Raw genomic sequence first — 13001 nt, 5'->3', positions numbered from 1 at the left:
GAAGTCAAAAAAATAGTCCTTATATGATAAGGTATCATATAATAAGTCATGTACAAAGTTTTGGACACTTTGGTTAACCATGATTAAATCAAAGGCTTACTCTACCATGGTTAAAAGACTAGTAAACAATTTTTGTCCTCTTTAGGGCCTATGGCTGAAAGTTATAGAGGAATGGAGGTTGCTTGTCAACCTCCATAATCTTGTTCCCCATGCCTCCGTTTTATAGCCCATACTTTTGAATATTAATTCAAGAGGCCATGCTTGCATGGGGTTATAAATAGAGGGTCTCTTACATGGAGAAGTTGCTAGTTTTTTGGTCTAAAAAATTTCTTCTTCCTTTCTCTCAAAACTGTGAGCATCTAAGAGCTTGGAGCTCTTTCCTCTTTTGAAGACATTACTTGATTTTAGTGTTTACTTTGTGTCTTCCTTCTAGTTTTTAATTAATTAAGCACATAATGCTTAAAGAACAAAGTTGTACAAGATGAAATCTAGCAGTTTTGGTACCTTATTCTTGTTGGTGGATTACTTGTAGAGAAGATCAAGCTTCTTGTTCTTGCCATCTACTTCAACACCCCAATTCAAAGAGGGTCCAAAGGCGACAAAGGTTGTTATTTTTAAACACCCTATGGTTGTTGTAATATCATTCTAATCTCTTTAAAAGGATCCTTGATGGTTTGTGTTGTTGTCACACTCAAAATTTGTAAGAACTTTTAAAGCTTCTGTTGCCGGTTTTTGTGGAAAACTATTTACTTATGCAACAAAACCCATCAGTGGTATCAAAGCCATCTTTTAAATGTTAGAATGATTTTCATGTTATGATAATCTTTGGTTTTTGGAAAAAAGCATGGATTTCTGTTTGGCTAAAGAAATGTCCACATTTGTTTTCTTTGGCAACTTGTAGTAAAAGGTGTTTATTTTTATTATAACCATTTTTCCATGCATTTTGGTTATATAAAAGTTTCCTTAGAAAAAACAAAGTGTTGTTTATATTTATATGTTTTTTGTGTATAAATAAGCCATTAGGACATTTGTAGTTTGTATTTATTTATTCATATGATGATGTAATAGATAAATAAGTATTATTTCATTTGTTCATCTTTATATGTAATAAATTAGTTTTTAGACTAGTTGTATTTTATTTTTATAAAAATGTAACAAAATGGAGCAAGAAGTTCTTATGAAGACATGGAGCCTTTTGAAGACCTTGAAGTGTCCTAATAAGTCCTCTAGGAAATGACTTAATATTTGTTGTGATGGGTCACAATAATTATTAATAGAAAATGGCTTTGTTTATACACTTTAAATGCATGCTTGTGATGATTAATTTTGTTGTTATAAAATGTTGTATGTATGAAAATTTGTTTGCCATGCTAAAAACATTTTCAAAAAAAAATAACATCAAACTTGGGGTTTAGAGTTTTATATAAAAGTTTCAACATAAGATGTCAAAATTGAGTTTTTCGTTAAAAAGAGTTTTTGAATTTTTAAACTCTAAAGTAGCCAAACTTTTAAAGATATAAAAAGTTTAGAATATTTTTTTAAACTTAATCTAAACTCCATAAATCAATAATAAAAGGTTGTTTTATTTACAAAGTTAGAAACCAATTCCAATCCGTATAACGTCGAATTGCAATTGAATATAAATTATAATCGGTAAAATTTTATATGTAATAAATTCAACTTTATGTTTTTTGGAACACTTTGAATGTACCATGAAATATTTTATGCATGAAATATTCATGATACAAAATGTTTTAAAATGCTAGAATAAAAAAACATTGACAAAAAACCATTATTTAAAAAACTTCAAATTTATTCAATCCATATAAAAATCACTTGAGATTTTTGTGCAATTCATGTGGATTTTAGGGTCACCTTATTCATCCGAGTTGTCGAAAATAGTCAAGGTGTTTTAGTATTTGCTTATGAGATAAAGGTCACCTAACCATTTGTGAAATATAACTGACATGTTTTTTAAATGGATGATTTGATCAATTTCTTATGTGATAAGGGTCACCCAAGCATAAGAGTTTTGAGGCATAGATGGGATGAACATGCCATTTAAAAAACAAAGTAATGTTTTTGGATCCCATAAATCTAAGAATTACATAAGAGTTGTAATTGGTTATCGTAACCTACCGATCAACAAAATCACTTGAGTAGTGGGTCACCTCCTCAAGTTGGGTGATGTGGATCTTAGCTTTTCAAAATTTAATTTGAAGCGTAATTATTTTTCAAAAAAAATTATATCAAATATATTAAAATGAATCTTATTATTTTGTAGATGACTACCCCAACTGTAACCACCTCATCACTCACCATCCAATCCATCCTCGAAAAGGAAAAACTAAGTGAACCCAACTTTCTTGATTGGTTCAGACAACTGAGAATTGTCCTCAAGCTTGAGAAAAAGGTATGTCATTGATGAACCTATCTCAGAAGAGCTCCCAGCTAATGCTGCCAAAGCATCGAAAGATGCCCGGGCAATACATGTTAATGATTCAACCGAAGTGGCTTGCATTATGCTTGCAACTATGACTCCTGAACTTCAGAAAACTTTTGAGTTTCATGAAGCATTTGAAATGATTGAACAACTGAGATTCATGTTTCAAGTTCAGGCTAAGCAAGAGAGGTTTGAGACCTTGGATGCTTTCATTGGTTGCAAGATGGCCGAGGGATCTTCTGTGAGTGGCCATGTACTCAAAATGAAAGCTTATGCTGAGCAACTTTCCCGCCTCGGATTCCCATTTGGGGATGAGCTAGCGACCAATTTGATCCTAGCCTCATTTCCTAAGTCATTTAACCTATTTGTGATGAACTTCACAATGAATAACTGGGAGAGGATCATCAATGAGCTTCATAACATGCTCAAAAATGTTGAGGCAAACATCAAGAAGTCTGGGAACAATCAAGTGTTGATGATCCGTGAGGGTCAAATCTCCAAGAAGAAAATCGGTAATAATACCGGTAAGGGGAAAGGCAAAGCTGCCAAAAAAGGCAAGGACAAAGGAAAGGGTAAAGGGAAGCCTCCTTGTACTAACCCAACTCCTAAACCCAAGCCTGCTGCTGACTCGGATTGCTTTCACGGTAATGAAAGGGACACTGGAAACGCAACTATCCCACATACCTAGAGGAACTTAAGAAGATCAAGGCCAACCAGGTTGGCACCTTAGGTATATATGTGATTGAATTACATGTATTCCGTACTAATTCTTGGGTATTCGATACTGGAAGTGGTACTAACATCTAGAATGATTTGCAGGGACAAAAGAATGTTATAGAACTAAGAGATGGTGATTTGGAACTTCATGTTGGCAATGTCAATCGAGTAACTGTCAAAGCCATAGGACAATATCATCTTTTGCTTCCAAGTGGCCTTAATCTTATTTTGAACAATTGTTTTTATGTACCTAGTATAACTAGGAATATTATCTCTATTTCTCGCTTGTATAAACAAGGTTTTTGTTATAAGTTTGACTTTGATTCTGAAAAAATTTATGTGTTTAAAGATAATGTGTTCTATTTTGAGACTAGTCCCAAAAATGGAATATATGAAATCGATTTAAATGGTTCATACACAAAGGATAATTCAATGTTCAACTTAAATAAGAAGACAAAGTTAGACTCAAATAAAACTTATTTATGGAATTGTCGACTTGGGCACATTAGTAAAACTCACATTGCTAAGCTCCAAAAGGATGAGATCTTAGAGTCAACAGGCTCTAAGTCTTTTGATGTATGTGAATCATGTCTATGTGGCAAGATGACCAAAGCTCCTTTTACCGGTGTTGGTGAAAGAGCTTCGGATCTATTAGGACTCATACATACTGATGTATGTGGACCTTTTAGAACAATAACCAGAAGCGGTGAAAGATACTTCATTAAATTTACTGATGATTACAGTAGATTTGGATATGTGTATATCATGAAACATAAATATGAAGCATTCAATGTCTTCAAGGTTTTCCAAATTGAAGTACATAATCAACTTGGTAAAAAGACTAAAACCATACGATCATATCGTGGTGCTGAAAATTTGAGCTATAAGTTTGATGAACATATGAAGAATTGTGGCATAGTGTCACAACTCACTCCACCGGGAACACCTTAGCATAATGGTGTCTCAGAAAGGAGAAATCGTACTCTACTTGATATGGTGTGATCGATGATGAGTCATACTTCCCTTCCTCATTCATTTTGAGGTTATGCCCTTGAAACCGCAGCTTGAACTGTAAACATGGTCCCAACTAAAAAGGTTAGTAAGACTCCCTACGAGTTATGGCATGGAAAGGTTCCATCAATGTCTTACTTAAAGATATGGGGTTGTGAAGAATATGTTAAAAGAGAAACTTCTGAAAAGCTTGACCCTATATCTCAAAAGTGTATCTTTGTGGGATACCCAAAAGAAACCATGGGTTATTACTTCTTCCGGAAATATGAATACCAGGTGTTTATAGCTCGTAAAGCAATGTTTTTTGAAATTGACTTTATCTCGCATAAAGTAAATGGGAGCCCCATTTACCTTGAAGAAATTCGAGAGACACAACCTTTAGTTGAGAATGATAATCAACAATGCATTATTGAACCTGAAATTATTGTTCATATGCCGGAAACCACACCAGCTGTATGATGCTCCAGTAGAACTCGTCAGGAACCTAACAGATTTGGATTTGTCATTCCTGAAGAGGAAGTCTTCTTGATGGATCAATGTGAGCCCATCAATTACAAGGCTGCTACTGCAGACCCAACATCTGACAAATGGCTTGAAGCCATGAGAACTAAAATTCAATCCGTGAATGACAATCAAGTATGGGACTTGGTTTACTTACCTCCTACCAGCAGGGCTGTTGGAAGCAAGTGGATCTTCAAGAAGAAGATCGACATGGATGGAACTAATTTCAAAGCATGACTTGTTGTGTAAGGATATACTCAAATTAGGGTGTTGACTATGAAGATACTTTCTTTCCAGTTGCTAAGATTAAGTCTATTAGGATTATCATGGCCATAACTACATATTATGATTATAAGATATGGCAAATGGATGTCAAAACCACTTTCCTTAACGGATATCTTGAGGAAGATGTTTATATGGAACAACTAGAATGTTTTGTTAAACCGGATAACCTAAAGAAGGTGTGTAAACTGAAGAAGCCCATTTATGGATTGAAACAAGCATCTAGGTCCTGGTATCATTGTTTTGATGAAGACATCAAAAAGTTTGGTTTCTCAGAAAGTCCCGATGAACCATGTGTATACATCAAAGCAAGTGGGATCCATATTGTTTTTCTAATTTTATATGTTGATGACATATTATTGATCGGGAAAGATATCCCGACATTGAAAGAGACTAAGGCCTACCTTAGTAAGTCCTTTCAAATGAAAGATCTAGAGGATGCTACATACATACTCGATATTAGGATCTATAGATATAGATCCTAAAGACTCATTGGTTTGAGTCAGAGTACATACATTGACAAAATCTTAAAAGGTTTTTCAATGGATAAGTCGAAACGAGGAATTGTTCCCATACTGTCTAGAACCATTCTTTCTAAGGATGACAACCCTAGTACTGAAGATGAGATCAAAAGAATGAAATGCATACTGTATGCTTCAGTAGTAGGTTCAATTATGTATGCCATGACATATACAAGGCTGGATATAGCTTATGCTATTAGTATAACTAGTAGGTATCAAGATAATCCTGGCGAAAAACATTGGGTGGCTGTTAAGAACATACTTAAGTACTTAAGAAGAACTAAAGATATGTTTCTGGTCTATGGAGGAGTTGAAGAAGAGCTTACTGTAAGATGTTACACTGAAGCTGGTTTCAACACTGATCGAGATAACTCACGATCACAGTCGGGATATGTGTTCACACTTAATGAAGGAGCCATTGTCTGGAAAAGTTCAAAGAAAGAAGTAGTTGCACTTTCTACAACAGAATCAGAGTACATAGTTGTGTGTGAAGCGGATCAAGAATTTGATTGAAATAAGAAATTCATCGGTGATCTGGGTGTTCCAAGCATCAAAAATGCCATTGAGATGCTTTGTGAGAACACTGGTGCCATCGCTATCACAAAAGACCCGATGATTACCAACAAGACTAGACACATTCAACGAAAATTCAATTTCATTCGTCAGGAATTCGAATTGGGAAATGTACGCATTGAAAGATTCATACGGATGATAATCTAGCAGATCCGTTCACAAAGGCTCTACCTCAAAGAAAGTTTGAGAGTCATCCAAAAGGAATCGGTCTACGATTAGCTAGTGATTGGATTTAAATATGTACTTGACTAATATCTGGATATTCAGAACTATATAGCAATGATATGTAATCTCCTCTAAATATGAGACATCACTTTTGTGTTGAATATTATTGTGTTCTATATTAGCATGTTACTCAATCCTTGAATAATGTAATTATTCAAAATTTTTCCATAGTCAGGCACTGTTGCGGGAGCAACTGTGAATTAAGACTAATATGAATCGTCTTGGTTGATTTCAAGAGGTGAAATAGCAAGGTGTTGTATCTAAATTCATATGTACTTGTTTGAGAGCAACTATTGGAAATGACCCGCATCAAGAGCCACTTCATGGATCAATATCATAAGTCAATCTTGATCACATGTAATATCTTTATGTCTGTCGACCTGAGATGCATATTGGAGAACTCAAGTATGGGGATTGCTATACTTTGACATGGTTAAACGCTGTTCGTAACCATGTAGTTATAAAAGCCTTCGTTGGGTAGAGCATGAACTATATGAGAGTATGTAAGTAGTCAAGATGGGATTTGTTCCTCTTATGTGTTGAGAGTTAGACATCTAAGGCGCCTTTCTTATAATTTGGATGACAAATGAGGATGATCACGTTCCATGTCTCATATCCAACATGATGTCTGTAACAAAGAGAATATTGATACACTTACCTTATACTTCAATTGTAGCTAGTGAGCTCCTGTAATTGGATGTTTATTGATGGCACCCCTTCGTGTGTTATTAGGGGTAGTAGCCCGTTGCTAGATGCCAACTACTGTCTATGTCAGTCTATAATGAATCTTGTGCAAGTGGGAGATTGTTAAATCTATATGCCCAAGAATCATTATTGAGTGATATTGCTAATGACATATGATCCTATAGGGTCACACCTTAATCAAGTTCGTACTTATTGAATATTTATTAAGTAATTTGTTATTAATAAATAAATTCAACTCTTGTATTTAATTAGAGTAAAATTATTGTTCTATGAAAAAAATATTGTAAGAAGTAAAAAAATAGTCTTTATAAGATAAGTATCATATAATAATTCATGTACAAAGTTTTGGACACTTTGGTTAACCATGATTAAATCAAAGGCTTACTCTACCATGGTTAAACAACTAGTAAACACTTTTTGTCCTCTTTAGGTCCTATAACCAAAAGTTGTAGAGGAATGGAGGTTGCTTGTCAACCTCCATCATCTTGTTCCCCATGCCTATCTTTTATATCCCATACTTTTGAATATTATATTCAAGAGGCCATGCTTGCATGAGGTTATAAATAGAGGGTCTCTTACATGGAGAAGTTGCTAGTTTTTTGGTCTAAAAAATCTCTTCTTCCTTTCTCTCAAAACCGTGAGCATCTAAGAGCTTGGAGCTCTTTCCTCTTTTGAATACATTACTTGCTTTTAGTGTTTACTTTGTGTCTTCCTTCTAGTGTTTAATTAATTAAGCACTTAAGGCTTAAAGAACAAAGTTGTACATGAAGAAATCTAGTAATTTTGGTACCTTATTCTTGTTGGTGGATTACTTGCATAGAAGATCAAGCTTTTTGTTCTTGCCATCTACTTCAACACCCCAAATCCAAGAGGGTCCAAAGGCTACACAGATTGTTATTTATAAACACCTTATGGTTGTTGTAATATCATTCTAACCTCTTTAAATTTATCCTTAATGGTTTGTGTTGTTGTCACACTCGAAATTTGTAAGAAATTTTAAATCTTCCGTTGCCGGTTTTTGTGAAAAACTATTTACTTATGCAACAAAACCCATCATGTGATTCCTCCAGATAATAGTTGCTTTAGGATTTGTGAGATTCGATTGGGAAGGGTAGGTGGTCTTATATCAGATTATACCTATATTGTTTGTTTGCAGGTATGTTATTATATATTATTATTAACATATTATGGGCTTGAAAACCCTATGGATCTCACCAGGTTTCCCAATCCTAGCCCACTCATTTTATGTGCATCACAGGTAGTGGATGAAAGACTATCGAAATCTAGTTAGTATGATGAGTGGAATAAAGAGATGTGCATGTAATAAGTAGTTTCAGGACATATTATATTTATGCTATAATGTACGTTTGGATATGAATGATGACATCCTCAAAGTTTTAATAAAATGAAATAACTTTTGTTATCTCCTAAATGTTTTATTTAACTGGGAATTTCCGCATCTCGATTTATTAAAGCCTAAAGAAAATGATTTAATTGGTTCTGAAAAATAGGAGATGTGACAGTTGGTATTAAAGCATTAGTTTTAGCAGACTAGGAATTTAAATAAATTCTAGACTTAAACTTAGAAGCTAAGTATGATCGGTAAGTTGTGCGATAGAATGCTTTAGGATTGATGCCTAAATTGCTATAGACATAAGCTTTAGCAAGATATAGGAAGATGCCTTAATTGCTAAAGTGCCTTCGCTACTATCTATGTATGTATGTGTGTATGTATGTATATATATATATATATATATATATATATATATATATATATATATATATATATATATATATATATATATATATATATATATATATATATATCGCCATATTGAACTACTCGCCTCTACGACTATAGAGCGACATGACGATCGCAAGGAGTGACAGAGTCATCGATAATGAAGGAGGTCCAACACCTCAGAACGACGAAGCAAGAGCATCTCAAATTTCGATAAATGAAGCACTAGAGATGATGCCAGATCTTCTCGATAAACAACGAATTGAGTTTAGGAATCTACTAACTCAGGAGCTAGCAAATTCTAGAGGCGGAGCGACAGTGGTCAATGAACTAATACTCGTCGAGCAAGTCAACAATGGATCGGTTCCCTCTTATCCAACAATAGTCCAGGTAGGAAATAATGACTCTGAGAGTTATCAGGGTCTAGAAGAACAAGAGGTCCATAGGAATGATGAAACTAAAGACTATTGCAAGTATAAGAATTTCATGACTTGCAAGTCGTTATCATTCAATGAGGAGGATCCAACGGGAATAATGGACTGGATCTCAGAAATGGAGCTAACTTTTGTCATATGTGGTTGCACTGGCAAGATTCAAACCATCTACAATGTGAGGCAATTTAAGGGTTCAACGATCCGTTGGTGGAACACGTTGGGGAAGACGCTAAGCCCTAAAAAGTTGTTGCAACTGACATGAGAAGATTTTTTTGACATACTTCAAGAGGAAGTTTTGTTCAGCTGAAGATATGTTGGAGTTGGAGAATCTGCTCCTAATGTTGAAAAAGGGAAGCATGACGGTTGAAGAGTACACTAATGCTTTCACTGATAAAATGGAGTTTGCACCACGTGTGGTCCCCGACGAGCTGGCTAAGATTGATAGGTACTCCAAAGGATTTCCATGGGAGTATTCTATGCCAGTTAAGCAAGAATCGACTTTTAAGGTAGTTATCTGGGATGCGAATTCTGTGGAGAATATGATTAAGAAGAGGACTGCCAACAAAGCTGAAATCGGTGAGAAGAGGAAAGCTGATGGGTCCTCAGGAAACAATAACAACAACATCAAGAAGAAGAAGAGGTTTTCGAAGTCAAACAACAAGCCTGGAAGTAACCAAGAAGGGAAGTGGTGCGATCAGTGCAAGAAAAATCACTTCGACGAATGTGTCGTCCGCTACATGTGCAAGAAGCCGGAGCATATTTCTACAAATTGCCCAGTGAAAGGAAAAATTTGTTTCAATTATAGAGAGGAAGTGCACATGAAGGTGGAGTGCCTAATAGCTGAGAAACCAATCCCAAGGATCATGCCGACAAAGTCCAAGGGTCGAAGTTAACAGATGACCCTCAATGAAGCAAAGGAAGAGACTGATGTTGCTTCAGTACATTCTTAGTTAATCGAATTCCTGCTAAGCTATTATTTGATTACGGATTAGATCATTGCTTTATATCACACGAATTTGGTAGAAAACATAGATTATCACCACTTAGACTAAATACCCCTATTTTAGTAGAAGTAGTTGGTGGTAGGAATGTATTTGTTAGCAATAGGTTAGAGGCCGTAACCATCAATTTGAACGGAAACAATTTTAATCGAGAGCTTTTACCTTTCGAGTTAAGTGAGTTCGATGTAATTCTCGGAATGAATTGGTTGGGAGAAAACTTCGCGGATATTTTATGCAGAAGGAAGATGGTGCGTATCAATCCCCGTGGAGAGTGCCATTCATAGTATACGGAGATAAGAGTAGAGTGAAGTCTGGAATCATCACGATGATGAAAGCCAGAAAATGCCTAGTCCAGGGATGTACAACATTCTTAGCATATGTGACAGACGCGAAGAACGAGAAGAAGGCAATAACTTATATACCTGTGGTGCGAGATTTTCCTGAGGTATTTCCAGATAAATTACCAGGATTACCACCTGATAGGCAGATAGAAATCAAAATTGACTAATTGCCCGACACGACGATGATTGCGAAAGCACCGTATCGTTTAGCGCCGACAGAGATGAAAGATTCGATGACACAACTCCAAGAATTGATGGAAAAATGGTGGTTGTCGAGACCACCAAATAAAAAAAAAACTAAATACGATTACATACAAAACGAATTGTAGTATCGGTAATAGAGATTGAATCCTCAGGGATTGGTTTAAATCAAATCTATGCATTCAGTTTCTATATAATAAAAAAATAAAATGAAAGGCGAGTTTTCTTATACCGTTAAATGCGATGAAAACTATTATACAAAAATAACTAAAATGGAAAAATACAAAATCTATAAAACAAAACTATCAAATGTCGGGATGAATCGTAAGTTCAACTATTTAACTAATCATCATAATTTTGTGGTGCAATGAGTTTGATAGATCTTAATTTGGCTATAGCAATCTAAGATGTTAGAGATCACCTAGACTTTTCTTAGTTAATACAATGGTTAGAGAAGCTCATAATACATTTTCTTAGTTAAAGTCACAATTCCCATGAAACATGCAATTAATGAAAATTAACTAGCATTAATATTTAAAAGTCACGAAATACAAATGAGTCAAAATGTTTTCACTGCCATGTTGGAGAAAATAATTTTATGATTATGTGAAAGGAAAACAATCATAAAAACCATTTTGTTGCTTGTTAATTTGAAGATCTATTACGTAATTAAGAAATTAACCAACTAATTAAACATTCATATATCTAAACTCATATGAACATAAATAGATATTTTACTGGATAAATCATTACAATAGTAATACAAAATTTAACATAATCTAATCTAAAGATAAATCATTAAAATATTAATATCATTAAAAATATATTAATGTTCCAAAGAAAGGAGACACCTAGAGGTGCCGTCCCTTCTTTTCTTTCCAGCCGGCGAATATAAAAATGTGATGCCCTACTCCTTTTTGATTGCTGCGTTGATTCCACATCCCACACACAAGATCAATGGGCCAACATTTAATTTAAAGGTGCTGCTAGAAAAATTGAAGTTGGGCTGCCGTATTTCTTGAAAGGAATCTAGACAATGGGCTTCTATAATCAAAGCTGGCAGCATTCTGTACTTCTGTTCATGAGGCCAAAAATCGTATTAAAACATATCCGAATCAATTCTTTTTATGTGTGATGAAAGATCAACGAGTTCGGAAGACTCATGTAAATTTTCAGCTCAATTGGACATCGTTTGCCCTTCTGTCCCAACGCTTCAATGCTGCCAAAAATCCAAAAATTAATATATATTGTTTTGTTTTTCTTTTCGTTCATGGATTTTGCTATGAGACTTCAATCGTGGTTGCAAGACATCCTATATGACTTTAACGATGCTCCAAAATACCATCTTGCTCATACAAATCTACACAAAAATAGCTTAAACGAGTAAAAATATTCAAAACAATAAATCTAAAAATTTAATGCAAAAAGAATATTAAAAATGCTAAAACTAAAAGAAAACGGATGCTAAAATATATACAAAAAACCAAACTATCAAAATCCCCCACGCTTAACATTTCTTTATCCTCGAGGAAGATAATACGGAAACTCAAACCGAAGAAAAACAACAACAAAAAAAATATAACAAATACTAATTCATCAAGGCTAATAAAAAAAATCTATTTTCTTTAATACTTCGTCATGAAAAAAAAAATCCAACTTATACCCAATTGTTGATAAAAAAAAAACGGAAATCAAAAATTTCAACAAAACGGAGACAAGCAACATAACCACTAAGCCTAACATGTCAATTTCAACAAACATAAACTAGTTAAATAAACTTAAAGTATCATAAAACAAAAATTATCATACTAATGCCACATAAGAATGCTAAAAAATTGTTTTTTTTTTATCATATAAAAACATGAAATTAACTAAATACAATGCATAAAAAAACTATTCTAAATGAAAAAAATTATAATAATAAAAATAAAACATCATCCCCCAAGCATTAACTTTTACTTGTTCTCAAGGAAAACAAGAACGGGACAAACCGGAAATGACAAAACAAACAAAATAAAAAGAATGAACATCTTCAGTAGCAAATCAAAACAACATCATTTGGAAATAAAAACCTTCAATTTAGATTTAAGAATCACTTTAAGGGACGAACATTTGTTACATTTCTAGCAAAGAGACACATATAAAAGAGATATAAAGCTACCTATGCATACTTCACTAATATGAGGCACATGACACAATTTATGGTCCGAGCTAGCCTTCACATCACAAGAGGTTGTCCCCCATTTGCATGCCACTAACCATTCACAATTCTCTTCCAAATCAAGGAATAAGACAAGAAAACAAC

At 34.2% G+C, this 13001-nt stretch overlaps 1 pseudogene; it reads left to right on the top strand.

The window, feature by feature from the left end:
• Positions 1–5496: 5496 nt before the first annotated feature.
• LOC145127623 (secreted RxLR effector protein 161 pseudogene) lies at positions 5497–5988 on the top strand (annotated as a pseudogene).
• Positions 5989–13001: the final 7013 nt, after the last annotated feature.

This window comes from Lactuca virosa, chromosome 7, assembly GCF_052849685.1.
Source record: "Lactuca virosa cultivar CGN04683 chromosome 7, Lactuca_virosa_CGN04683_v6, whole genome shotgun sequence".
NCBI lineage: Eukaryota > Viridiplantae > Streptophyta > Magnoliopsida > Asterales > Asteraceae > Lactuca > Lactuca virosa.
The sequence above is the reverse complement of the archived record's forward strand: the minus strand, read 5'-3'. Positions and strand labels throughout refer to the sequence as shown.